Source organism: Metopolophium dirhodum, chromosome 1, assembly GCF_019925205.1.
Source record: "Metopolophium dirhodum isolate CAU chromosome 1, ASM1992520v1, whole genome shotgun sequence".
Lineage (NCBI taxonomy): Eukaryota > Metazoa > Arthropoda > Insecta > Hemiptera > Aphididae > Metopolophium > Metopolophium dirhodum.
The window spans coordinates 19,702,946-19,715,854 of NC_083560.1; positions in this window are offsets into that span (position 1 = coordinate 19,702,946).

Below are 12,909 nucleotides of genomic sequence, written 5' to 3' on the forward strand. Positions count from 1 at the left end.
AAACAGATGCCTTCGTCTCCAAAATCACGATTCATTATTATAATATAGATTAGGTAAAATATAATATAAATATTAGCTCAAGTAGTTACATTCGTGGATACGGGTTGAGTTCAATGCTCGAAATTACTGCGGCGTAAATACGTATATATTAGGTGTTTTGATTTGTATATTTTTTAACACTTGATATATTAAGAGATAATTTTCTCCTTAGTTATATGTATGATATACATGTGATTCAAACACAAATATTATATGAATTTGTTATCTATGATTTGGGACGTGACTAAATTATCGTTTGCTCTCAAAATTCCTACATTCCCGTAGCAAGAGTACATATTATAGTCAATATTTGAACACGAATGTAATCTACGATAATGAGCATTTATTATTACACATATATTCTAAATAGACAATTGTATAACTGTGTAATAAGTAATAACTAATAATACTATAACTGGCCTATAATACAATGATAGTAATATAATAGTAGGTATAGAACCTTATATATTGCAAAAAGTGAATAGATTAATAGATAGCGAATGAATAATTAACAATGTGAATTCCACGATACGAGACAATTAATTTAGACAGTCATACACTCATGCGGAATGCTGGAATAACTCAATGTACATACATAATATAGGTATGAACGCACTCGCTTTGAATCACAAAAATATTGTCGAAGTGCATATTATACTGACATGGACGTTGTGCATCGGATATTCCCTTGTGTAAAAGATAGTCTGACACGATGATTGTGTATGGCCTGTCGTATATTGCAGACAGTCGTCAAAATAATATTATTTAATATATATGTAATATAGGTGGGGATATTTTTGTTAATTTATTGTCTTGTTTTTACGAAACGTTTGATCGGAGAGGTGTTGAACATTATACTATATTTGTTACATATGCAGTCGCGTGTGTGTAAAAAGATTGCGTATATATTATGTATATTGAATCACCCAACATACCTACATACCATACGTCTGTTGCCACTAGTTACCCTGTGTTTTTAGATAAGAATAGAAATATTATATATCACATAATTATAAAGTATCGATTTTTTATTTTTTAATCCCTATACTACATTATCACCAGTGATGCTTAACGCTAAATCTATGTACCTATATCTAACTGGTAAAAATCAACATTTTAATTTAGTTATATTGTATATATAATTTGCGTAGTCCATCGTCGCGACGTAAAACGCGTTCTGAAAAAGTCTGCTGATAAAACATTGACCTATAAACCTCGACTTAAGTCTTTGTTAAATTATATTTATACATGTACATCTATTTGGATAATACAAAATAATTTTGTGGCAGTTGTGTAGGATACGATAAATTTCAGCACTGTATTACTACAAAGTACCTACGTCGTACATAGTACCTTAACTAAGCGGAAACTTTCAGAAGTATATCTTAAAAATAAAACAAACGAAATTTGAAGCAGATCATTGAAACCTGAACAGTTATGTCATCGTATTCCATAACCCACAAAGCATAAAAATATTTCCTAACTATGGTAAAACTATTTCCAGGAAAATAATTATTGTCAAAATAGAGTTGCGTAAATAATTTAGGAAATATTTTATTTATATTCTTTGGCCGAGGAGTTCATATTTTTAAAAATATTTTATGAAAAGCATTTACAAAACACTATTAATCATTTTCAACACACGTATTTTTTAAGGAAACTTTATAAAACTATTAAGTCAACATTTTTATGCAATATCATGTAGTACAAAACTTTGTTATAATGAGAAGAACATATTTATAAAATATTATTTGTCAAATATTCATTATTCAAGCACTTTAAAATATTCACAAAATATTGTAATTTCCTAAATGCTTTGAGGGAAGGTAATATATAATTATAAAATAAAATATTATAATCTTTGTATATTTTACAAAGACGCGTACAGCATAGTGCATACACATATTAATATTATATTTTACGTATAAGGTACCTATATATACTTTATTATAAATTTTATAATAAATTTAATATTATAGCAATCATTTATATTAACGAATGCGGAGAAAAAAGAATTATTTGTGTGGTCATCAAATTCCGGGGTGTGGCATAGTACGGACAAGTGGCGTCGTCACGCACGAGCCGTCGCCCGTAACAGAAACTGCTTTTGAATACGTCCTGGCGAGGCTTACACAATAGATTAGACACGAATTAACGCATTGTGCATGCGTGTATCAGCTGGTCATCGGCCTTTTAAGTGGGCGTGTTGAATACATATAGATAGGTAATAAAAGAATGACAGACCACTCCTATACATTCATTTTAAAAAATGGCTCGTGGTCCGGAATATGCGGACAGACAACTTTTATACTATATGCCTTTAAACACACTCACTCCAGAAAAATGTTCACTCTCAAGTTATAAATATTATGGTGTACTATACAATAGAAATCAATTCTTCTTTTACTATTTACAAATAAATCTTTAGGTATTGTAACACAATTTCATTAACTATATAAAATAAAATAGCATCAATCATTTATGCATAAAACAGTGAATTCTAAATATCTCTCATGGGTCGATTTCCACGATTTATATTGGTACGTACAACTCAAAACAGTGTAGATAGATAGTTACTAGTTATAGGCACTCCGTTATAACTAAAAGTGTTTGTTTTAAATGGTCGTATTCAAACTTTCTTCGATTTGGATCCAATAAGTATAAAAACCAAAGTAAAATTTGCGGAACTAAATCGAAAAATTGCACTTGATTATTACCGACTAATTTGTTATGTTTGTGATTGTTTTAAAAAATATTAAATTATGTTTCAACGTACTGCTTTTATAAATACCTACCAAATGTATAACTATAATATTATAGATATAACCGCTCTGCTGAACTAAGAAGGTACATACTACAGTTGGAGTGGAATGTACCTCGTAATTCAATAAGTAACTGTAATGTATGTATTAATAGTGAATTCAATAGTAAATCATTGCTCAGGAGCAACGATATTGAGCGTGACGCTCGATTAGCCTATATTTTATCAATTACTAAATTATTTCATGTTATATTTAATATTTAAAGTAATTAATTTTATTATTCGTGTTGGTGGTTGATAAACTATCCGGCTATACACAGTTAATAATAATATGTATATGCCGAATAAGCTAATTTCGCCAAGATCAGGTCAAGGTCGCGTTTTGCAACCATCGCTTTTCCGCGCGGCCATGCCTGATTCACCGGTCATTGCCGTACCCATGTCGATTAGCAATATATTATATAATATTTATATTATCACCACTAACCTTAATATTATGATAAGCACCATTTTGTTGTCAATATCTTATTATTTGAATTTTCAGCGTATTTCTACCATCGTGCAACAATTATTTATTATTTTATATTTATTATCGGCGGTGTATCACACAGGCTCGACACACTTTTCATTTTCCGCCGTATTGTGATATTTTACTTAAGTTCCGTTACTTTTTCCGTTCTCATAATATATTTAGTCCGTTATCATCGCACGGCCGTACATCGCAAGGTCAGTAACCGTATGCCAGCAACAGCAACAGGTGAGCGGGCAATACCTCTACTCTACTAGCGCCACTACTTCTCCGTTACGGATGCTCAAACCAGGTGTTCGCAATGGAGTTGGCCCCCCACTTTGTCCGAATGATTTCAAATCACCACCAAACTAGTTGCAAATCGAATTTTGCGAATTGCAAATCATTTTTTATATTTTTTACACACCATAACATTTTCAAAATATTTTGAGTTATTTACGAACATTTTCACTTTCCGTTTTTTTTCCTATAAATATTAATAAAATTCTATTTGTTGGTTAAAAAAGCTTGTAAATTTAATAGAGAAATCCTCATAAGTTTGCCTACCGTTAAAAAAAAATGTCTACAAGAAAGTCAAATTAAATTTTTATGAGCGTTTGAAATTCATATTTTTACGACATTTGATATTTACTCGATATCTCATGTAACGATTTTCTTATTTTGTTGTGATTAAAAACGAATGACTGTAGATACTTGAAAATTTCATAATATTTTGAGTTATTTACGAACATTTCCACTTTCCGTTTTTCAATATCAATAACATTTTATCTGTTGGGTAAAAAAGCTTTCAACAATTATTATTACAAATTACCTATTTCAAGTAAATATTATTATTTAACATTTTAACTGTTTAGGAACATTTTCAGTTTCCAATTTTATTAGTCTTTTTTCTATGAATGACAATTAAACTTTATTTATTGCGTAAAAATGCTTGAAATTTAATACAAGGCTCCTACAATATTGTTACAATGATATTTGAAAAATATTCAAAATCCTAATTCACAGTTTTTTTTTATAAGCATTTAAATTTTGAATTTTGACAAAATTGATCAAGTTTAAAATATAATAATTATTTTGTAGTTAAAAATTTATAAAATATTCAACTTTTATAGCTAAGAATTCAAAATTTAAAACAAGGTTCTACGTAAATAGGTTATATATAAATAACTTTATTCACAATAATATCATAAAATATATTATTTAGTAATATCATAGGCTGACTGAGTGACTAACAAATTTAACACTATCCATTACAGTGACCCACTTGTAACCTTCTGTACAGCAGAGTGACACCCAAAGTGGGTTATATTATATATATTTCCTTCATATGACACCTTCACCACATAATAAACAATTTATGTGAAATAAAAATAGTGTTCTCACTTCTAACACCAAACACGAAATATAGGCCCGTCAAAATTTGCCTACACTTTTAACGCAATTAGTGAATCATCCCTGTGTCCCTCCTCTAACCCACAACTCTAGTTCAACGCTGATGATTTTTTTTGATTTGAAAGTTCCGAAATACTATTTAATTGGTCAATATTTGCAATCAAAGATTGCATGAGAAAACGACGGTTATATATTTTAACCCAATAAATTATACCTTTGTCCATAGACTGAGTTAAAGATGTTGTATTTGGTGGGAGCCAAGCAAGTTTTAAATTTGATAAAATAAGTTTTGGATGGCAAGACGCATTATCCAAGAATAAAATTAATGTACATTATCCGTATTGGATATTTTTCCGTTTTATTCAAGGTCCGCTTTAGACAGTTTTCACTGTATATCAAAAAAGTCGGTAATAATCAAGTGCAATTTTTCGATTTAGTTCAGGACATTTTACTTTGGTTTTTATACTTATTGGATCCAAATCGAAGAAAGTTTGAATACGACCATGTAAAACAAACACTTTTAGTTCAATTCAATTACGTTTCAGGTAGGAAGTACTCAGTATAGTAATTACTAATTACTAATTAGTAGTTATCAGATTGTTATATACCTTGTAAAATATATATTTTTTTTTATTTCTAATTAGGTAAACAAATTATTAGTAACTATATAAGATAATGAGTATGTATAGTTATTTACCAAAATATTTTATATCATTTAGATTTTTCTAAATTTAAATACTTTAAGTTACAACAAATTATTAATTAACCACTCGTTAGAAATTCAATTTATGTAACTAACTTTTTTCAAATGAATAGTAGGTATTGATGTGATATAAATGTAGTTCAATAATTTATCATTGCAACTTTCAAGTCTTTACGAATAAAACTCAGTAGGTGCCATAGAAATAATAATAATACAAAAAAACTAATAATAATATTATGTTATAAGTTATAATAGCTAGGTACTATATAAATCTTATATTATTTACACAATAACATTTTAAAAATATTTACGTTGAATCAATTTATTCCGAAAACATTGCATTTATAATATTATGTCATATAATATATTATAATATGGTTCTTCATTTTAATAGTATAATATATTTATATCATGTACCTACTTACCTAATGACCGTAGTATTTTAGATTCTGAGCGGATGTACCTATTGATTTTACAATGATGTGTGTTTTCTTTATTTTATTTCATTTTTTTTTTGTGTGTCTGTCATCACCTTTTAGGACAGTAAAAGTGCTTAGATTTTCTTCAACGGTATCTTTTCTGATAGGGAAGCGAATCTAGCAGTACTTTAAGGGTACTCAACGGTTCCCAGTAGTTTTCAAAAGTGCCGTGAAAAACAAAAGAAAAATTAAGGAAAAACGGGAATTTTTACACAAAATCAATTTTCGACTTAATCGACTTTGGTTCTTGGTGTAACTCTAAAACAAATGACCGTAGACACATGCAACTTTGACTGAACGTTTATATTAGCATTTTCTCTACACCATGACATTTTAAAAATATTTTTTTTTGTTTTTATTCTATAAATATCAATAACATTTTATTTGTTGGGTAAAAAAGCTTGAAAATATAATAGAATGCACCTCATATATTCTTTCTAAGACAGATAAAAAATCTTAAAAATCCAGGGTCACAATTTGTTTATAAGCATTTATAGTTCATACATTGACAAAATACGTAAAATTCTCGATCATGTGTAAATAATTTTGGGTTAGAAATTCCTAAACACTTTTCTTTTTAAACCTAAGATTTGAAAATTTAATACAAGATTTCTTATTAGTTAGTTTACCTTTGTAAACAACAAAATCCATTCTGTAAGCAACACTTTCGTAATAAACGACAAAAGTTATATAGTATAGTGGAGGACGCTCTACTGAGTCAATACTTAGTTTTAATTTTCTAATACCATTATTTTATAACACATTATCTGCAATGAACAAACTCTATGCTGTAAATGATAGTTTTCCAGCTGTTTCCACATTCACAGTTGTAAAAATTACGTATACCTGACATATTATAGTTGTACAATAATATTTGAAAAATATTAAAAATTCATCGTCACATTTTTTTTATAAGCATTTAATGTTCAAATCTTGACAAAATTCGTAAAATTTATAATAATGTGCAAATTATATTGAGTTAGAAATTCATAAAATTTTTCTATTAATATCTATAAAATTGTATTTGTTGAGTTAAATTGGGTGAAAATTTAATACAAGGCTCCTAATTTATTATTACAATAGCAGTTGAAAATTATTAAAAATACATAGGCACAATTTTTTTATAAGCATTTAAAGTTCGATTTTTGACAACATTTATCAAATTTAAAATTTAATAATTATTTAATAGTTAAAAATGTATAAAATGTTCAAATTGTATAGCTAATGATTGAAAATTTAAATGAAGTTCCACGTAAATAGATTATATATAAATTAATTTATTCACAATAATATAATCAAATATACCTAGTAATATCATACGCTGTCTGGCCGTCTTCGCTCAGAAACGTTTTTCTTTTACAATGATATTATGTCATTGAATTCAAATGTAACACTATTCATTAGAAGGACCCACTTTTAACTTACTGTACAGAAGAGCGACATCCACTTACTCACCTTTTTATAAATATATATAAAATTGTATTTGTTGGGCCAAAAAACGTGAAAAATTAATACAAGTTTCTGTTATATAAATACAATAACAGTTGAAAAATATTAAAAATACATAGGCACAATTTTTTTTGTAAGCATTTAAAGTGAGATTTTTAACAAAATACGTTTATCTTAAAATTTTTAAGACTGCTAGTTGTTAACTTTACTCATTTATGCGTTCAAAAGTAGATTATACTAATTGATCCAGCCTGTTAATTTGTAAGTATAAACATTAAATATGGTTTGATTTAGAAAAATGATAATATATATTTATGATAAATGTAATGTTTAATGTTATAAAATGATTGTAATAGATATAAATAGTAGTAGTTATTGAAGTAGAATAATACAGGACTCAAACACCATTGTCATCAGTTATAAATGTTTTCAGAACAACACGTAAATATAAAATAATGTTAGAAAAACAGTAAACAGCTAAAAAGATCATAAAAAATAATATTTAAAACAAAATCTAGTCACTTGCCCACATTTTTTATATTTATTTCACGATGATATTTTTTTTTTTTTTTATTGATCATTAAGCCTGGCAACTATGGCCATTAGCTGTTTGTTTGTTATTGTTTATAAGGGAGGGAACTGTTGGTTTGCAAACACGTGTGTTTGGTTTTGGCAGAATTTCAAATTGGGCACCTATTGTAGGTTTCTGCCATGGCCGGTCGGGGGATGGTGGCCTCTGTCTCCAGACAGTTGCTTGCCCTGAGAGAAATGCCACCCGTGGTCAAGATTTGAACCGGTGACGTTACGCGTCGGAGCCGACTCCGTAGTTCGCTTGGCCTCTTCGTCCCCCTATAATATGTTTTTGATATTGTTATTAAAGTAATTAATATTTTTAGTTGTTTGGAACATTTTTACTAGCGGCGGTTTTGTACACATTGGCCACCGGTATAGCGATTTATAAAATGTGCTGAAAATGGATACTATCTACCTAATGAGAATGTATAAAAAAATGCATAATATTTTATATATAATATTATTTTCTAAATACAATACAATTTTAAATATATTTTTAATTTTAAATTAGGTACTGTATTTAAGCAACCTATTTATTATTACCACGAACCTCATTTATATTAAACATGGTGTATAGCTGGTATCTATTAACTTATAACTTATAAGTTAATAAAATCTAGGTCACCTAGGTAGACTCTGCCTAGTTATTAATAGTAATAATATTTATAATATTTTTTTTTTATTCGTTTTAGTTGATATTCATAATTAAACGTTCATAATGTGTATGCTTATATTTATTAAGAACAAGATCTTACGAGTGTTTAGTATAAATTGATAACAGGCTACGTGTGATAAAAAAAATGATTAATATTCAAGTAGGTATAGTTATATTTTTTGTACGTAAATAGTGACATACGACGAATTTCCGAATAGAATCAATATAAACTGAAATATATTATGGTAATTTTAAAATACGTAGGTATAATATAACTTACCAGTGTAGTAAGCAAGTTACTACTTAACAATAAAACAAATTACACAGGTACATAATTCTACTATACTATAATTTAGATACTGTAATTTGGCATAAATCGGATAATAGAAACGAAGTTAAGGGTTCTTTCTGTATATTACATTTTAATGTCTTGGGTAAGAGACGGTAGATATTAGGAACTCACTGAACCATAATTTACTCTGTATACGACAGATGTTCAAATATAAAAATATATACTATCTGATTATTTTGATTACAACGCTGTACGCTGTACGCGACGATAGTCATTATAAAAATATTAAAATTATATTAAAAAAGATTATTTCAAATTTAATACACAGAATTATACTGGAAGTCATAATATGCGTGGGCTGGAACAATGTTCACACCAATCACATCCGTGAGCCGAGATACAGTATCTATAGGCAAGGGGTACGGGGAACTTCATATATAAGGGAGCCCGAATCGGCCTGCTTTCAGACGTGTACTACCACCCATTAGTGCAAGCACCTTCACGCCACTCTGTACGAGCATATTTTGGACTTAGAAAAATTATCAACAATATAATAAAATTCACAATAAAACAACAACTGTCTTTTATTTATTATCAACCACGACTACAACATCAAACAAATTGTCTGCGACCTGCAACTATAATATCTCGGCAGCCACTTATCTACTATCAGTACTACGATAGTAGGTACCAAGCTCCCGAGTATATTACACCAGTATTGCTAGCTTTAGCGTCGAGCTTCTGAGATTATTAATGTTACCATAGTGTGTTCTTTAAATGTCTGATAAAAAGATAGAATTACGATTTCGCGCGTACAAGCGTGTCTTTTGGTTTACAGATGGTGAGAATGTCACGAACACCTTGTTGTCAAGTGATATTTAATAAAACATAATTAATAATAATTGAACCATATCTGCCAATTAATATTGTATGATTCATCAGTAGAATTTGTCCACCAACGTCCACCATTACCTATAGGTATGTCGAAATACGTCTGCCAGTCTCTGTGTGACTTTCTGAGCTAGATCTGGTGGCAATATACAATACACTATTTTTTGTTATTATTATTTTAGTTTTTTTTTCACGCTATAGTTATGTTGGTGAACCAATATAGTACAATAGTAATCTCTGTTGTTCAAATGAAACACGTATGCACCATTTTCTCGGATTCTAGGCATTCTAGCCCAAAATATAGGCAGCCACGGATCTTTTTGACATAATCGGACTAGTTTTTGATAGTGATCAGTTTCCTCCATAATATCACCCTGTAAAAACCATATACGATGAAATAATCGAACAACACATTTGAATCTAATTTGGTTGCCGGTGAGTCAATCATAGGTATTACTATCTTAAAGTAATATATAACTTATATTATTATACTGAAATCATCTTATATAAAATATCTGTATCTGTTTCAATATAATTATTGTGTCCACATTTTTAATTTAAAAAAAAAATTTGCTACGTCTCTACAATCTAAATAAATTGTTTACTACTGTATTTCATATATTAATATAATTTGTACATTATAATTGTTTACGTAGTTTTGGTTATAAATTACGTCAGCCTATTTCTTTATACTTTCAAAGTAAGTTAGTTAGTTATAGGCTACATTGAAATCATTCAATAGAGAATTTTGCAGATAAGCCCGTATTTTGCGCATAACAAATTATCACCCGAATAACTTATTATTCGAAGGTATTTCGAAATGACGCGTTGGAAAAACATATTATTGTTTTTCGAACGTTCATGTTACGAGTGCAAAAATGTAATCCATAATATTTTATAGATAAAAATATTCGCTGTCAGTAGTAGGTATAATGTGATTATTCAAAGCTAAAAAATTATAGTTTTCAAAAAAAAAAAAAAAATGTGTCGGTATGAAAAATTCACACCTGTGGTTATTTCGTTATAACAAAACTAAATTTAAAGACAATTTTAATTTATTTCTTAAAACCGATGAAATCATAATAGAACCAAGAAAATTATTGTTTATTTAAATAGATTCAGAACAATAAAATGGTTCCACTACAGGTTTCTGTTCTTAGATATTCTCTATAGGAACTGGCAACGTGTGTGAAATTGCCCCCCACCTATTGGGCAAATCGATCCGAACCAATTGTAAGTTAAAGATATTCATTTGTAAGTATATGTAAGTTGGTTTTTGGAATTTATAAGTTGGTCCCCGCTGCGTTATCTACAGCCCTAGATATTCACCATCAGCCCCTCCATATCAGCCGAATTGATCCGGACCGATTGTAAGTTAAAGATATTCATTTGTAAGTATTTGTAAGTTAGTTTTTAGAATTTGTAAGTCAAACCCTTATCCGTTGGAGTATTTCTCAAAATCCGTTCTAAGTGATAACTTCATTATAATTCGAGCCCTATTAGGTAAAAGGGCGTAAGCGACATTTTCATTATTTTACAGGAACTAAAAAAAACACTTTAAAAATCGAATTTCTGACGGATTTTCATTAAAATTATATGTGTAGTTATGAAAAAATTATTTCGAAAATACAATAACGAAATAAAAATAATATTTTTAATATTGTGTAACTTATGTCGCTTACAATAAAATAAATGTTCGAATATAGCTCAATGGTGCTTACACTTTTCACTTTCGGCGCTTACAAATAACTTTTTGTCGTGTTGATTAATGCATGGCGCTTACACTAGTCTTTTAACGCACTTCGTTGAAATGTTACATTATTATAGTTTCAAAGTTATTAAATGAGTTATTGTGTAACTCAATTAATTATAAGTAAATTTTTATTTTTCATAATATTCTTTATCTTTCATATCCCCCCCCCCCCTTTGTAAATATTAATATGTTGGATATGATGGTTGTTTGTCTATTAACCATATTATTTGTATATAATTTGTATTATTTGTTACTTTTTGGTATTAATTACCCTCAACTTAGACAGATATGCAAAGGTAACCATAGCTTGGTATGTATTCATAATAATATTATGATCTTCTCTATTTTCTCAAAATATACTGAGAAATTCAAAAAATAACTTTGCTATTAAACTCTACTCTAATATTTACCTGTAATATAAAATCGGACATAGAATTTAAACATAATTAGGTATATTGTAAGAAATATAACAGGCTTCCAAGTCTTTTTGGTTTTATTTTTAAAGTAAGTAAAAGTAAAATACTAAAATAACAATATTATCACAATTAAAGTCTTTTTAGTAAGTTCATAATATTATTAATAGGAAATTAAATCTAATTAATACTTAGTTATAATATATATTTTGCAATTAAATACAATTGTACCTAACTAATACCAGTCTTTTGATTATATTATGTTAAAATGTGTAGTGAATTATATAAATCATCTGTAGGTCATGTAGGTATTATTAACACATTTAACTTATAAATATTATAGTAATATTAATAAAACAAAAAATAACAATATCACAATTCAAAAGAGTAAACAGATTATACAGACATAAAATAAAAAGTACTTATTAGATTAGGGGATTAAAATATAAAATGTAATACTTAAAACTTAGTTTTAATAAATGAATTGCAATAAAACTGTATAACTGTAACATAAATCTATCATATTTTTTAATATTTTTATTTTTATATTTTTATTAATATTAATATTGAAGATAATAGATAAACAATATGATATGAAAACAATCGTAACCAACATGATGTTACGAACGAGTTTTCTAAGCGCCAATTAAATTGTCGCATACGCCTAATTAAATTATTATTATTATTTTGTCGCTTACCCCATGCAACAAAGTCGCATACGTATTTTTTTAGAAATTAATGTGACTTACGATCAATTTTGAAGTTATTACCTAAACGACATGTCGCTTTCGTCCAATCTTTAAATGGCAAAATGACATGCTTAGGTTTATATTGTCGCTTAGCCATTTTACAGATCGATGCGTCAGAATTTTAGAAAAATTTTGATACCAATATCTCATTTTCGCCAAAATTGTCGCTTACGCCCTTTTACCTAATAAGGCTCGAATTATATTAAATTGATACTTTAAAATATTAAAGAA